The sequence below is a fragment of the Protopterus annectens genome, chromosome 1.part1 (genome assembly GCF_019279795.1).
Source record: "Protopterus annectens isolate FY-2018-M chromosome 1.part1, PAN1.0, whole genome shotgun sequence".
In the NCBI taxonomy this organism is placed as follows: domain Eukaryota; kingdom Metazoa; phylum Chordata; order Ceratodontiformes; family Protopteridae; genus Protopterus; species Protopterus annectens.
Window position 1 is genome coordinate 1,911,640,128 of NC_056726.1, and position 17,665 is coordinate 1,911,657,792.

Below are 17,665 nucleotides of genomic sequence, written 5' to 3' on the forward strand. Positions count from 1 at the left end.
ATACCAACCTATGATCTCCCATCCACTCATCAAGATTCCTCTTGAAGAGAGTCAATGAGGGACTCTGCCTAACCTGGACTGGGATTTTATTCCAGAGTGAAGGGAGCCACTGGGTTATGAATCTGTCCCTCCAGCATGTCCTATTTATTTCAGTGCTGAGGTTCAAGTCTCTCGGCTCGATGGGATTTGGATTTACTGAGGTGCAGCATGTCCATTAATTCCGGGTTGGACATGGCTTTATACGCCAGGCACAGATTGCCTCTGAACAGGCGGTATGCCACTGAGTAGAGCTGGAGTTTCTTTAACCGGGCAGCATATGGCATCTGTTTGAGCCCTTTGATCCTCTTGGTGAGGTACTTTTGGGGTCTTTCCAGTTGCTGCAGGTGTCTGGTAAGGTACATCCCAAAGGGGCATTGTACTCAATTATGGGCCTGATGAGGGATGAGTAAAGAGGCACGATGACCTCCTGATCTAGATGTGAATCCCTTCATGATTAGGTGGGCTATATAAAATGTTTTCTAACCACTTTGGCCACGTGGTTGTCAAATGAGAGATTGCTATCAACTTGGGTCCCCAGGTCCCTAATTACTTCTTCTGTACTTAATGGATTTCCACCTATGTGGTAATTTGTGGGCACTTTGTTTTTGCCAAAGGGGATGACTATACACTTTTGGCATTTAGCTTGAGGCCATGGCACTGGCACCAGTTGTCTGTTTCTATGAGGCCCTTTTGGAGGATGCTTGTGTCGGCTGGAGAGTCGATTATGGCACCCAGTTTGCAGTCATTTCTTGGTTAGCCACAGTCCTTGCGTGTTGGCCTGTACCTCCGAGAAATATATACCCAACAAGAGGTCCCAGGACTGAGCCTTGTGGGACACCACTTGTAACTGGTTTGGAGTCTGACATGGCTCCAGCAATTCTAACCATGTGAGTTCTGTCCTTGAGCCAGTTTGCAATCCATCTAGTGACATAGGGGTTTATATTTAAGCTGGTGAGCTTATCTATAATGCCCGAGTGTGGTATTGTATCGAAGGCTTTTGCGAGGTCCAGGTAGGCTGTGTGGACCACCTTCCCCTCGTCAATGGCCTTGACATACCTCTCAACCTCTTTATGCAAAATATCTGGGCAAAGCTTGACAAAATGAGGTACAACTAGGGACATATTTTAAATATTGCTCTTATAAACTTAAGTAAGTTTCTAGAGTAACAGGATTTGTTTTAATATAACTTTTCTGAAGGATTTGGTGTCTGAAACTCAAATGTATGCCATTATTTAATTACTTAAATCCTGAGATCATCCCAGTGAATTGCCAGGACAAATGAGGTACAGGCCAAATGTATGAGTGAAAAATCTGGACATTCTGCAAAGATCTGTACAGTTGAGAGGTATGGGCCTTGGTGACTGTTTCAAAGAAATCAACCAGGTTTAAGAGGCAGGATCTGCCCTTAACAAAGCCGAACTGGGTAGGATCCAGTGTTTGTAGGTCCCCAATATCTTTATTTATGAGGTCCATGATGATCCTTTCCATAGCTTTGCAGACTAAGCTAGTCAGGCTTATGGGGCAATAGTTTCCAGGATCCGTTGAGGCACCTCCTTTATGGAGAGGGACCACCGTTGCTGTACACCACTCTTTGGGCACATATCCTGTAGTAAGGCTGAGATTGAACAGTAGTTTTATGTTTGGGTTTAGCTCTTCTTTGAGTTCATGCCCAGGACACCATCTGGTCCCATTGATGCTGTGTTTTTTGCTTTGGAGAGGGCGGCTCTTACCTGAGCATCTGAGATGTCAGGAGGACAGCACTCTGCTGGGATAGATATTTGCCCTTTTGGTGGGGAGGGGGGTGAGAAGTTTGCGCTGAACCTGTCAGCTAGGATGTTGGCAATGTCTGTGGGTTCGGTGTATTTTTTGTCATTTTGGACTAATTATGAGCATATCTGGGAATTACCACCCAGGTTCCTAACATGACTAAAGAAAGCCTTGTGATTATCCTTAGTGTCCTGTGCAACTTTTCTCTCGAAGCTGGCCTTAGACAATTTTATGTGTGCCCGTAGTTTTTTTGCTAATACTGATCAGTGATGCCTTCCCTTTTGGGATTTTGCTTTATCATTTAGTAGCTTCCTCCTTCTATTGTATAGTTTGTTTATGGCTGGGGTCCACCAGACAGGACGTCTGCCTTTGGAGGATTGGGTCTTGGTTTTATTTGGGATCGATGATCCATGCATTCCTGAAGGTGTTCATAGAATGCGTTTATAAAGGATTCTGGTCTGGGCTGTATTTTCCACAGGCCTGGGTGCTTTGAAGGATTCCACCTCAGTTTTGGGGAGTGTAAAATTTGCTTTAGGGAAGTTTTTCACTGTGATTTTCTGTGCAGGTGGGGCCGGGATGTGAATATCCAGTGAGATTAGTTTATGGTCTGATCTTACCAGTGAGGGATACACTTCTGGTCTGGAGCATAGAGTCCCCATGTTGGTGATGATCAGGTCCAGTATGTTTTCCCCTCTTGTGGGAGTGGTAACAAGTTGTTCCATAGCATTTGAGTTTATAAATTCTAGGAACCTTTGGGCTAGGGTGTTGGAGCGAGAGTAATGCTCCCAGTCTATGTTTGGGTAGTTGAAGTCCCCCAATATAATGCTGTTTGGAGAGACCTGCATATTTTCCAGTGTTCTCAGGACGTGGGGTTCCTGGGTTTGGGAGGGTGGTCTGTAGCAGGCTATAAACTGGAAGGCAGTTTTACCCACTGTTAGTTGCACATGGATAGTCTCTGATGCTTCGTGCTTTGCCACCAACCTGGAGGTGTGGGTATCTTTGATGAATATCGATACTCCCTCCTTTTGTGGTTCGGTCCAAGTTTTGGGGCGTGGTATGAGGTATAACCTGGTAGTGCTGGGGTGCTCTCGAGCCCTGAACCAGGTTTCTGTTACTGCACAGATATCAATGTTCTCCATGCTAAGGAGAGTTTCGGCATCTTGAGGTTTAGACTTCTGGCGTTGAGTAGCATTACTCTTAGTTTCTTATCCCTTGTGATACCTATGGAGGTGGGTTTGTCTTTTGAGCCTTGCCTAAAGGGGGGTAGCAAGAGTCTTTGCCAATATCCAGCCCAGTGGTGACAGGTGCAAGCCGTCCCTAGCGAAGCATCGTGGCTTGTCGAGCATATCATCTCAAGCTGACAGGCATTGGATCCCCTTTGAATGACACCAGTACTTAAGCCAATTGTTGAAATTGATCATCTTGTCTTCATATTGTGGCATCATTCTTGGTGAGGGTAAGATGCTACTCAAGGTCAGGGTCATACCGGCCTGTGCTACATGCTCAGAGAGCTCCTTTATGTCTCTTTTCATGTAGTCCAGGGAGGTACGTCTCAGGTCATTCACACCAGCATGGACAATGACTGAGTCATATTTCTACTTGCCTTGGAGTGACCTGAGTGCTTGTGTTATGTGGCGGATCCTAGCACCCGACAGGCTGCTCACCATGACCCTCTCCTTGTTCAGCCTGGTGAGCGGGACGACAGTGTGCCTGACGATAGAGTCACCTATTACAAGTGTATCAGGTGTGTTGTTTAGTCTTAAGGGCTGTGACTGTTTGGCACACTGGCTTTGTGAGATATGTGTTGCACGTGTTTTGTTTTGGGATAGCGGCTGCTTGGGTGTCTGCTTTGGAGGTCTCTGCTGCTTTGGCAGATCTTTATTTAGAGCCTCCGAGTATGTTTTTGTGTGATTATGTGTTTGGTTTGCTGTCGTGGTAGGTCTATGTGAGACTGGAATTGTAGTGAGTATGGTTTCCTTCTCCTCCTGACTGGTTATGTCAGTACTGAGTTGAGAGAGCTTAGCCTCCAGTTTGGCTATATGGTTGCATCTCTCACATGTGTTGGAATTTGTTGGGAGGAGGAGAGGGTTGTCTGTGTACATGAGGCAGTTGTAACATTACCTCAAGATTCCCAGATTCACCAGCTGGACCGGAGAGGAGATTGACAACTGACCTTTGGACATGCTAGAATAATATTGGGAATTCCTTAATAATTGAAAACCAGGGCCAGTGGGGAGTGAGGGTGTAGTGCTTTTAATTTTTAGTGCTGACTTATATAATTGCTTTAGTGAGCAAGTGCCAGGTAACTTAAGTGCAATGTGTTACAGGTAACTTAAATGCAAAAACGACAAACAGTAACTTTCTTTCAAAAGATGAAAAGATGAAATATGGTTGTGTAGGACTTTTGTGCATGCCTCTGTATAGGTTTTTGTGTTTACTGGATTTGAGGTAGCTTGGAAACTAGCTATGCTGTCCTTTAACAGGGGCAATTTACCTTAGAAAATTTCTTACAATTTTTGGGTTAGGTGGGAGGACTAGTTTTGCTTTTCTTGCAAGGGAGACAGCTTGTAATCTCATCTTACCAGTGAGGACATCATAATAGGTAGAGTGCAGTGCTTTCCCATATTTGCAAGTACCAGTTTTGTTCCCCTAGTGTGAGTGCAGACTAGTGTTATAGCCATGCCCTGTGGAGTACCTTTTGTGGTTTTCAACCATATTTCAGTAACTGCACCAGTTTCAGCATTCTCCAAGAGCTTCCAGGGAATGCAGTTTCTTGCCAAGACTCCTAGCATTGAGTAGTAACAACTTTAGATTGTCCTGAGTAACTTTTGCTACGTTGGAAGGTTTGTCTGTTTGGCAATGCCTAAAAAAGGCACTAGAGGGGTGGATAATGTTTTGGCCAATATCCAAAAGCGTAGAGGTGACAGATGAAGACCATCCCTGGTCTGTTAACCATGTCCTCCCAGGCTGACAAGTATTGGACCCTTTGGAATGACACCAGTAGCTAGCCAGTTGTTAAAGTCGATCATCTTCTGCTGCTATTGTGGCATCATTCTTGGACAAGAAAGAATGCTGTTCAGTGCTGGGCTCATACCTGCCTGTGACATGTATTCTGAGAGCTCAAGCACTTCTCTCTTCATAAAGTCCAATGAGGTATGTCTTAGGTCATTCATTCCTACATGGACTATGACTGAGTCATACTGGTACTTATGAATAAGTAATCTGATTGCATGTGTTATCTGGCAGATTCTGGCCCCTGACAGGCAATTAACTATAACTTTCTCTTTATCCAGCCTGGTAAGAGGGACATCTGAGTGTCTCACAGTGGATTCTCCTATTATCAGAATATTGAGTTGTTGAGTGTTTTGCATTATTGCTTGGTTGTTGAAACACAATGAGATGTGGCTTTATGTGTTGTAATTGGAATTGTCTTGTTTGTGTGCATGCAGAGTTCCTGAGGTTACATGTTAGCACCTTCTCATATGTAGATTCATAACAATGGTCCTTATCGGGTGCAGTGAGTGATGCATGTGAGTCACTGACAACCTCTTTGTTGCTTTTTGTGTTTGTATGTCAGAGTCTATCCTCCAGTGTCAATATGTAATGATCTCTCACATACTGTGTTTGTCTGTTCAAGAATTATGTGGTTGTCAATGTACATGAAGCAATTAATACAGTGCCTCAGGATACCCATGTCCACCAAAATGGATGCAGAAAAGAGCAGGAAAGTGCCTATCCATGGTTGCAGGTCCTAATGTGTACTTGTAAGGGATAGCTGTGGAGGAGGTTTGTAACCTGATGATAGGATGTGCTTACTTGGTACAATCTGCAGCTAACCTAACTGGTGATGCTGCCCAGCACCTAAACCAGATGCTCTCTGAGCAATAGTCCTGGATGCTATAATAAGGTATGTTAGACCTAAATGCATAATTGCTACTCATCATGCAAACTAGTTGCCCCATGGGTAACATGATACTGAAGTTCTGAGGTGGTTTTTATTGAGAAATTTCAACTTCTGGTGATTGCTTATATACAAATCACCAGTAACTGCTGTTGTGCAGAGAGCAGCTTCATGTCAATGTGAGGCTTATATATGCTCAGAAAAAAAGCATGTTTTACACTATGCCCTAAGGCCAATCAGGTAAGCCCACATTGAGATTTTCACCAGCAATTTTTAGCTTATATACAGTAGGTGAAATCAGTCCACTCCTGCTTCAGGAGTGCAGACTTTAAACTTCTTAATGTAAAATGAATAGTTTGGAGGCCAAGTGTTAAGGAACGACAAACAGATGCCTCATACTAAGAAACACGCGATACAATGTATTTCAGTGCAGAACAGTAGCCCTTACAGCAGTTGCTTTAAACTTTAAAGAAGCGCAAATAATAGTAATAAGAAGAAGAAGAAGAAGAAGAAAAAAACAAGGACTAGCACAGTAAACTTTCAGAGTATAATGAAAATAAGTGAATTCTCCAGATATTTGCATCTGTACAGGGCACTGGCACAGTGAGCAGATCTATGCAAATGTGCTGAATTTATACCACCACTGAGAATACAGAAAATTGACTAATGCACCCTCTGATCAATAAAATGATTATGCTTACAACCCTTTTGTGTATTTCCCTTCTCATATAGACCTGGTAAACAATTCCCAAAAGAAGGGTAATCCCAGTCCTCCTAAATTAATATCACAGTAAGAGTTTCGCTACCACAAACAAATGTAACTTAAAGAAAGACACGTAATTCAGGATAACAGCAGTGTGCTTTAAGTAGCTTATAAAAGAGTGGTTATTCAATAAAAGTATCTGATTTTGTAGGGAGTGGGGCTTGGCGTAATGGCTAAGGTCTTTATCTCATAAACACAAAGTTCAGGGTTTGATTCTTCATCCTGTTTGTGCTGAGGTGGGCTATCAGCCACAACTCTTAGCTAAGATATCAGACAACTAAAGGCTTCTGAGCTTCCAAAAAAACAGAATTTACTTGTTTTTTTCCTTATTTATACTATTACTGCACTTTTTATTTGCCTGCCGCCTACTTTTATACTGCATTTATTTGCTGTGTTTTAAACTACACTGTTGTACTTCAATTGTCTGATTTATTTTTCCTGTTAACTCAAATTTTATTGCTGTTTTCACTGTTTACAAAGCTTTTTTGTTAGTTTCACAGTTTAAGTACTTACAGGTATTTTTCACTGTTTTTAAGCTATCTGTTCTGCTTATTCTTGGTTTTCTGCCAAACAATGTTTAAATAGCTAATCTGTTAACTGTTTAAAACATTCTTTAGAGCCTCCTTGCTGATTTTCTGCTGTTTTAAACATTTTTTTAGTGTCTTTTGCTATTTTTCTGCTGTTTTAAATATTCTCTAGTGTTTCCCGCTGAAACTATGGTAGCTAGTAGCTGTAACTTAGTCCAAATACAGAGCTGCTTCTGGAACTGTTTGCAGAGGTTTATTTGTTCTGAGCACATTTACCAGGCCATCTATGATTGGAAAGGGCCTATCTGCACTTTTGTGAGAGAATTGTGCTGATTGGGACCTGTCTGATAAAGGAAGGCTGGTCTAGGGCTTGGTATAAGCATCCTTATTAGTTCATAGGTTCATAGGTTTGTACTAGGCTAATGGCCCTGGAGCCTTTACAAGCCTAGCCCATAGGATTACCCTGGCATTGTGCCACCCAACCTTAGTTCCTAGTGCCTCTGTCGAGTACAGCCACTGGAAGGATCCCACGGGGTGAATTTTCTATTCCTCATCCACTCATCAAGATTTTTCTTGAAGAGAGCCAGTGAGGTGCTTTGCTTGACATGTGTGGGAAGTCTATTCCATAGCATGGGCAGTCTCTGGATTATGAACCTGTCCCTCCAGCATGTTCTGTTGATTGTCGTAATGAGGTTGAGGTCTCTGGAGCGTCTGGTGTGGAGGGATTGGGATTTCTTTAGATGGACCATTTCTAACAGAGCTGGGTCAGACATGGCTTTGTAAGTCAAGCAAAGATTGTATCTAAGTAGGTGATATGAGACAGATAACAGTTGGAGTTTTTTGAGTCTGTCTATATAGGACAAGTGTTTAAGGCCTAGGATCCTCTTTGTGATGCCAAATGGGGCATCATACTCAATGATTGGCTTAATGAGGGAAGAGTAGATGTAGACAATGACCTCTTTCTTCCTGGATGCAAAACCCTTAGTAATGAGATGTACCACATAGAAGGACTTTCTCACCACAGTGGCAATGTGGTGGTGAAAAGAGTGGTTGCTGTCAACCTGTGTTCCCAGATCTCTTATACTCTCTACTGTGTTTACAAGAGAACCAGATTTTTCCCAAAGGGGATGAAGACACATTTTTTTGCCATTGAGCTTAAGGCCATGGTTCTGACACCAGTCGTTGGTCTCATTGAGGCCTTTCTGTAGGATGTCAGCATCACTTAGGAGTTAATAATAGCTCCCAACTTGCAATCATCTTGCAACCATATAACAGAACATGCTGGAGGGACAGGTTCATAATCCAGAGACTGCCCATGCTATGGAAGAGACTTCCCACACATGTCAAGCAAAGCAACTTGCAGCAGGGTTGGGAGGGTGGCCTAATGGTTAAGGTGTTTGCCTTACAAACGCAAGGTGCAGGGTTTGAGTCTCATAGATAATAATTAGGCTCAAAATGGCTCCTCACCAGCTAGCCAGTTAGCTATGAATCTCTCTATGAATCTGCAAACTTTGTCAGCCAGAGTCCCTTCGTGTTGGCCTGGACTTCAGAGAAGTAGATACCAAACAGGGGAGGACCCAGGACCGAACCATGTGGGACTCCACTCGTGACTGGTCGGCAGTCTGACTTGGAGTCAGCTACCATCACACTGTGGGTTCTATCTGTGAGCCAGTTTGCAACCCACCTAGTGGGTACAGGGTTTGATGACTAGCTTAGTAAATTTTTCTATGATTCCTGAGTGGGGAATGGTATCAAAGGCCTTGGCCAAATCAAGGTAGGCTGTATGAACCACCTTACCTTCACCCACAGCTCTGGTGACTGAGTCAAAGAAATCAACCAAGTTGAGCAGGCATGATCTACCCTTCACAAAACCAAACTGTGTAGGATCCAGAGTTTGGAGATTCCCTATATCCTTGTTTATTAGGTTCATGATGATGTGTTCCATAGCTTTGCACATGAGACTCGTCAGGCTAATGGGGCGATAGTTCCCTGGGTCTGTAGTCGCTCCTGCTTTGTGGATGGGGATGACTGTAGCAGTGTGCCATTCGGTAGGGACAAAGTCTGAGGTGAGGCTGTGATTGAACAGGGCACACAGGTGAGGTGCCAGTTCACTCTGTAGTTCATGCAGAACACAGCCAGGGATACTGTCAGGTCCCATAGAAGCTGTATTCTTGGCCTTGGACAGTGCTGTTTTAACCTGGGCAGCAGTAATACTGGGTGCCTGGCAATATACTGGTATTGTGATTGGTCCTTTGGGGGGGGGGGATAAAGTTAGCACTGAATCTGTTCGCCAGTATATTGCAATATCTGTTGGTTCGGTATCAGAGATACTATTGTGCAGTAGCTCAGAGCAAATCTGGGTATTGTCATGGAGATTCTTTACATAACTATAGAAGGCCTTGTGGTTATCTTTACTATCTGCTGCAATTCTGTTTTCATAACTAGCTTTAGAGGATTTGATGAGGGAGGTCAACCTTTTGCTGAGACTGATAAGGGAATTTTTCCAGACTTGTGACTTCACCTTATTCTGTATCAGTTTCCTCCTTCTGTTGTAGAGTTTGTTTATGGCAGGGGACCACCAAATTGGCTTCCTTTTTTTGAGGAGAGTATCTTAGTTGTATTGGGTATGGTGAGATCCATGCATTTGTGTACATGTTTGCACAGTGCATTGGTGTATGATATGGCAGTCATGCAACTATTCTCCATTTGGATGGGTGCCGTGAAGTTAGCCACCTCTGTTTTTAGGAGCCCAAAGTTAGCTTTGGAGAAGTTTTTCATGGTGGTTACCTTTGTTGGGGGGTGGGGGTGGGAGGGATGTAGATTTGCAAGGTGATTAGCTTGTGATAGGATCTAACCAAGGAGGAGTTGACTATTGGTGTAGAGCAATGGTCGCCCATGTTAGAAATGACCAGGTCAAGGATGTTGCTACCTCTAATGGGGGTAAGAACGAGTTGGTCCAGGGTATTGGAATTACTGAATTACAGAAAGCGTTGGTCAAGTGTATTGGTCAAGTGTATTGGTACATGAGTAGTTTTCTGAGTTAATGGACAGGTAGTTGAAGTCACCCAGTATGAGAGTGTTACATTGGACCCTAATATTCTCTGGGGTGCTTAGGAGTGTGGAGTGTGAATCTTGGGACACGGTTGGGGACCTATAGCAGGCTAAAACCTGAATCATTGTCTTATCCAATGTTTACTGCACCTTAAGTATCTCAGATGAGTTATGTTGGGCTACCAGTCTGGTGGTGTGTGCATCATTTATTAATATGGAAACACCACTGCCTTTTGAACTTCAGTCCAAGTTCTGGGGCCAAAAGGTGTGGAATGAGTTGTAGCCTGGTAGTGCAGGGGTGCTTTCTGCAGCCTTGAACCAGATCTCTGTTACAGCACAAATGTCGATGTTCTCCCTTTTAAGGAGTACTTCGAGTGAGTGCATTTTGAGATTTAGACTTCTAGCGTTGAGCAGCATGACTCTCAATGCATTTGTTTGTAGGTATTATTGTGGTAATTTGGATTTTGCAACACTGCCTAAAAAAGGCACTATAACGTGGCAAGAGCCTTGACCAGTATATGGAACCCCAGGGGTGACAAATGTAGGCCATCTCTGTGAAAGCATTGAGGACTGTCAATCATGTCATCCCAGGCAGACAGATATTGGATCCCCTTAGATTGACACCAGAAACTTAGCCAATTGTTGAAATCAATCATTTTCTGCTTGTACTGTGGTATCATTCTGGGTGATGGTAGGATGCTGCTCAGGGCTAGGATCATATCTGCCTGGGCTACATAATCCGACAGCTCCTCCCTGTCTCTTTACATGTAGTCCAGGGAGGTACATCTCAGGTCATTCACACCCAAATGTACAATGACAGAGTCATATTTGTACCTGTTGTTGAGGGACCTGAGTGCGTGCGTTATGTGGCGGATCCTGGTACCTGACAGGCAGCTCACTGTTACTTTCTCCTTATTCAACCTAGTGAGTGGGACATCAGTGTGCCTCTATATCGAGTCACCTATGACTAGTGTGTTGGGTATGCTGTTTTGCCTCAGGGGATTTGGTTGAGTGGCATGCTGTTTAAGAGAGTTATGTGCCTCATGATTAGTGTTGTTTTTCAGTGGTCGAGTGCATTTCTGCCTTGGAGGTCTCTGCTGTTTGGTTAGATTTTTATTGAGAGCCTCCATGAAGGTGAGTGTGTGGTTTGTGTTTTTATGTGAAGGCAATGCTGGTGTGTGTTCTGGAGGGATATGTGTTCCATGTTCCACAAAACATGCTGGAGGGATAGGTTCCTGACCCAGAGACTTCCCATACTCTGGAATAGACTGCCCATACATGTCAAGCAGAGCACCTCATTGGCCCTCTTCAAAAGGAACCTTGATGATTGGATGGGAGATAGGAAATTCACCCCAGGGATCATGTCAGTCGCCCTGCTAGACAGGGGCCCAGAGAAGTAAATATTGTCGGAAAAAAATTTCCAGGGAATTGTTATGGCTAGGATTGCATAGGCCATAGGGCCGATAGCCTAGTACCAACCTATGAACCTATGTGGTGTGGTTCAAGTGTAGACCTTCTCCTCTTGACCAGCTATTCCAGTCTTGGCTGGAGAATGCATGGCCTCCAATTTGGATATATAAGTGCATCTTTCACAAATCTGAGTGTTGGGGGGTAAGAGGAGAGGGTTGTCAGTGTACATAAGGCAGTTGCTACATTGCCTCAGGATGCCCAAGTTCACCAGGTTAATAGGGGAAAGAACAGGGAACTGACCTTTTGACATGCCTGGAGGAGTGGGCATTAATAAGTACTGGAGCTGTTTCCTTGTAGAACTTTTAGTGGTGGTAGCACTTTTGTGTACTGCAATAATTGCTACAAGAAGTCTGGTAAAGTGCTAAACTAACAAGCTAGTAAAAGTGCAGGAGAGGAGAGAACTAGCAGACCTAAGGGAAAAGTTGAAGAACACACTTTGGCACTGCTCAGAAGCTTACAAACAGTCCTGGATACAGAAAATCTTTATCTGGACTAGGTTAGTTACAGGAAAGGTGGGAAACAAGGGCAGATGTATGCTTTGAAACCAGAAAGTTGAAAGAGATGGAGAAACTGCCCAAATAGTCAATAAACTACAATTCCTGGGCCAAAAACCACTCTGCTTGGTAGTAGATAGGCTACCTGGTACTTTCCACTCCCACTGATAAGCTAGAAGGCTTCCATCCAACACAGAAAGGCTTGGGGGTCTCAGAAGCTTACAAACAGACCTGGATACAGCAAATCTGTACCTGGACTAGACTAGTTACAGGAAAGATGGGGAACAAGTGCAAACATGGGCTTTTAAACCAGAAAGTTTAAATAGATGGAAAAACTGCCCAAACAGCCAACAAATTACAATTTTTGGCCAGAAACCACTCCTCTTGTGGTAGACAGTCTACCTAGTGCTTACCACTCCCACTGATAATCTAGAGGGCTTCCCTCCAACACAGAAAGGCTTGGGCGTTCAGAAGCTTACACACAGTCCTGGACACAGCAAATCTGTACCTGGACTAGCCTAGTAACAGGAAAGGCAGGAAACAAGCACAAATGCAGGCTTTTAAACCAGAAAGTTGAAAGATATGGAAAAACTGCCCAAATGGTCAATAAACTACAACTTCTGGGCCAAAAACTACTCCTCTTGTGGGAGATAGGCTACCTAGTACTTACCACTCCCACTAATAAGCTAGAAGGCTTCCTTCCGACACAGAAGGGCTTTGGGGGCTCTTTGGACTAGACTAGTTACAGGAAAGACAGGAAACAAGCTTAGAATTTTTTTTTTACAGAAAAGCAGCTAGAACAGCAGTAAATACAATTCAAATGCAATGCAGGCTAGCATACTTGAGTGTGTAGCAATATTATGGCAAATACAGTTTAAATAAATACAATTAAATTAAATGGCTAAAAACAAGTGCAGAAGGCAGTACATTAAAATACTACTAACAAGCAGTAATACGTGTAGAGTAAGAGCAACTGAACAGATAACAGCACACAGTACTGCAAACTAAGACAGTTACAACAAGAACAGGTGAATAAAGTATATATATATATATATATATATATATATATATATCATTTTTTTTTTTTGAGAGAGGGAGGGAACAGAGCAGGATTAAGAGGCTACAAGGGTTGTCCTTCCCAAATGCTCTCTTTGTACACAGTGAATACAGCTGAAGAGATGGGACTAGTAGGAGTGCCTGAAATCAAAATATGATCTCACTGCACTCAGTTGAGTGAGCAAATGAGATGGCCCCAGAAGTAGTATCCAAATACAAATTTACTAGAGGGACGGGCAACTTCAAAGCCACCAAGATTAACACCGAAACAAGAACAAGGAGTGAGGGTGGGGAACTAACTGTAGGGACACAGAGACTACAATTTTCAATTCAATTAATATTCAGTGAAAAAAAAATAAATAGCATGCAGTACTATATGAAAAAGTGCAGATAAAGATGTACTACTTAAATTCGCTTATATGTCCATTTGACTGCAGGTAGATCTTAGCCAGCCAAAGCTGAGATATTTTAGCAGAAATAATACAAGATGTAATACTTATATGGCAAGACAAACGCTCTAGGCTAGGAGCTAAATACAGAATATCAATGAAATGAAACTACCCCCTACTGCTACCAATGGCTAACTTCTAACAAGTTTTCTGTAGAGACACAGAGACCACAATTTTCAATTCAATTAATTGGTCCTTTTGAATATTTTTCAAGTTTTTAGCTTCTGGTATTTAGGCCATGCATTTAAGCAGATTTCTGCTTGTTTGTACTGAGCTGTATTAAGGTGGGCTACCAGCCACAACTCTGAACTGAGATACCAGATGAGTAGAGGCTTCTGAGCTTCCAAAAAACATAAGTTGCCTGTTTTTTGCTTATTTATACTATTTACTGCCCTTTTTATTGCCTAGTAAGCCACAGTGGTACAGCAGTAGCATTGTTGCCTCACAGCAAGAGGTTCTCCTGTTCGATTCTCGGCTGGAGTGCCTTCTGTGTGGAGTCTGCATGTCCTCCCCACAGTCGAGTGGCCTCTGAAAGACATGCATGAATGGGCATGCCTTTGCTGAAGGTTGAGCGTTGGGCTGGAAACTCGGCACCATAAAAATCTACTGCCAATCATTAGCGGACCGGAGTTCCGCTGTGGTGACCCCTAACCAGGAAAAGTCAAAAAGACAAACAACAACTGCCGTTTTTATTGCCTGCCACCTACTTTTATACTGTATTTATTTACTATGTACTAAACTATATTGTTGCACTGCAATTGTCTGCTTTACTGTGCCTGTTAAATCAAATTTTATTGCTGTTTCACTGTTTACCAAGCTTTTTTTTTAGTTTCACTGTTTTTAAGTATTTACTGGTATTTTTCACTATTTTAAGCTATTTGTTCTGCTTATTCTTGATTTCCCACCAGTGTTTAAATAGCTGATCTGTTAACTGTTTAAAACATTATTTAGAGGATCCTTGTGGATTTTCTGCTGTTTAAACATTTTTTTAGTGTCTCGTTGTTATTTTTCTGCTGTTTTAAACACTCTCTAGCGTTTCCCACTGAAAGTAGGGTAGCTAGTAGCTGTAGCTTTGTCCAGATACAGGCTTGCTGCTTCTGGAACTGTTTGTAATGGTTTGTTTGTTTTGAGCACATTTTCCAGGCCATCTTGGATTGGAAGGGACCTAGTTGCACTTTTTTGAGAGAATTGTGCTGATTGGGGCATTTCTGGTAAAGAGAAGCTGGTTTAGGGTTTGGAATAAACCTTCTCATTCATTCTTTTGAATCTTGTTAAAGCTTTTCTCAGCTTTTTAGCTTCAAGTATTTAGGCCTTGCATTTGAGCAGGTTTCTGCTTGTTTGTACTAAGCTGAACTGAGGTGGGCTACCAGCCACAACTCTGAACTGAGATACCAGATGTCTAGAGGCTTTTGACCTTCCAAAAATCCATACACTTTCTTTTTTTTTTTTTGTTTGCTTATGTTGTTGTTGTTGTATCTTTCGGCTTTTCCCGGGTAGGGGTCGCCACAGTGGAACTCCGGTCCGCTAATGATTGGCAGTAGATTTTTATGTGCAGAGTTGCTGGCCCTGACGCATAACCTCCAATGAAGGTACGCCCATTCACACATGTCTCCACACAGACGATGCTCTAGCTGAGAATCAAACAGGACAACGTCTTACTGTGAGGCGACAATGCTACCACAGCACCACCACCACAGTACTGCACTTTTGTATTGCCTGCTGCCTAATTATAATGTATTTATTTACCGTGTACTAATCCACACTGTTATACTGTAATTGTCTGCTTTATTCTGCCTGTTAAATAAAATTTTATTGCAGTTTTCACTGTTTACAAAGCTTTTTTCTTAGTTTCACTGTTTATTTATTTACTGGTATCTTTCTCTGTTTTTAAGATATCTGTTCGCTTGTCCTGGATTTCCCGCCAAGCAGAGTTTAAATAACTGATCTGTTAACTGTTTAAAACATTCTCTAGCATCTCCTTACTGATTTTCTGCTGTTTTAAATGTTTTTTAGTGTCTCATTGCTATTTTTCTGCTGTTTTAAAAATTCTTTAGTGTTTCCCACTGAAACTAGGGTAGCTAGTAGCTGTAGCTTAGTCCAGATACAGGCTTGCTGCTTTTGGAACTGTTTGTAGTGATTTGTTTGTTCTGAGCATGTTTTCAAGATTTGTTTGTTCTGAGCATGTTTTCCAGCCCATCCTGGACTGGAAGGGGCCTAGCTACACTTTTGTGAGATAATTGTGCTGATTGGGACCTCTCTGGTAAAGGGAGGCTAGTCTAGGCCTTGGACTATGCCTCCTCATTTGTCCCTTTGAATATTTTTGAAGTTTTATTCTTCAAGTTTTTAGCTTCTGGTATTTAGGCCCTGCATTTGAGCAGGTTTCTGCTTGTTTGTACCAAGCTGATCTGAGGTGGGCTACCAGCCATACCTCTGAACTGAGATACCAGATGACTTGACCCTTCTGAGCTTCCAAAAAAACACAAATTGCCTGCTTTTTTTTTGCTTATTTGTACTATTTACTGCACTTTTTTATTGCCTGCCACCTACTTTTATACTGTATTTATTTACTTACTGGATGCTAAACTGCACTGTTATACTGCAATTGTTTGCTTTATTCTGCCTGTTAAATCAACTTTTATTACTGCGTACAAAGCTTCTTTGTTAGTTTCACTGTTTGTTAAGTTATTTACTGGCATTTTTCACTGTTTTAAGCTATTTATTCTGCTTGTTCTGGTTTTCCTGTCAAGCAATGTTTAAATAACTGATCTGATGATTGTTTAAAACATTCTTTAGAGCCTCCTTGCTGATTTTCTGCTGTTTTAAATGTTTTTTAGTGTCTCACTGCTATTTTTCTGTTGTTTGAGACATTCTCTAGTGTTTCCTACTGAAACTAGGATAGCTAGTAGCTGTAGCAAAGTCCAGATACAGGCTTGCTGCTTTTGGAACTGTTTCTAACAAAGAAGATCAAGGGGCTCTAGCATGTGCCTTACACAGACTGACTAAAGTCCCCGTCACCCAATTTTGTATCATATAGACTTCTTGGGGGAGACTTATACCTTGGCTTACAGAACAATCCAAGACCCAAACCTAATGAGCTTCCTGCATATCCATAAATCAAATAGGAATAGGGCTACCCATTCCAGGGTCCTAAACATGGCCTGCAACTTAAATAGGATATGCTGGAGGGACAGATTTATCTCTCAGTGACTGCCATGTCTTTGGAACAGGCTACCAGTTCATTTGAAACACAGCACCTCTATGACACTGTTCAAGAGGAACCTGGAAGAATGGATGGGGCACCATAAATTCTTACTGGGATAGAGCCCACAACCCTCCTGGACATGGGCAGTCATCACTAAATGCAATCTTGGATATTGACTAGCATTTTTATGGTATTACATTGGGATGAAATGTCTGGGCTTAAAATGACCTCCAGTTCGATATCCTAGTAATTTCCTATGATCCTATGAGATGAGCCAAGAGTCACTCTATTGTGCAGAATTTATAAAGGTGCTAAAACAGGGTAAGCTAGTCAATAAGACCTCCTGCCAATAAACAACTACATGCAGGAATCTGTAGTGGGTCCCCCAACCTATAGAGATAAGGATACCACTCAATGCCACTAGATGGAAAATACTCTGTCCTTTTGATGTAAAGACACAGAAAAGAGCTTGCTAGAGTGCAAAAATGCACTAGCACAGCTAGCTAAATAATGAATTTAGAGCAAGTAAATCAGTAGAACAGACAATGAGAGGTAAATTGCACTTTTTTTTCAAAATAAGCACAAGGAAAGGGAAATAAATATTTCAAAATATCAACAGCAGTGTGGAAAGGGGGAGCTTATGAAGCTCAATTTACATTAATGGGGTCAGTTTAAAAATCACCACATTTAAAAATCAGATCAAGTAACAGCATCAAATTTGAAAAGCAGATTAAGGAATGGGTAGGTCAGTGGGAAAATAACCCGCAGGGAGTCACCAACTGTGCTTGTAGATATTGTAAGCCTTGAGTCTTATCAGAGAAGACAAGGCCACATATATACTCTATGTACTTAATTATAACTCAAGAAACAAATTAACCAAAGAAACAAAAACATGTGAAATGTGCATCCTGGGTAATTTAAGTGTCTATCTACCACATAGAACAAA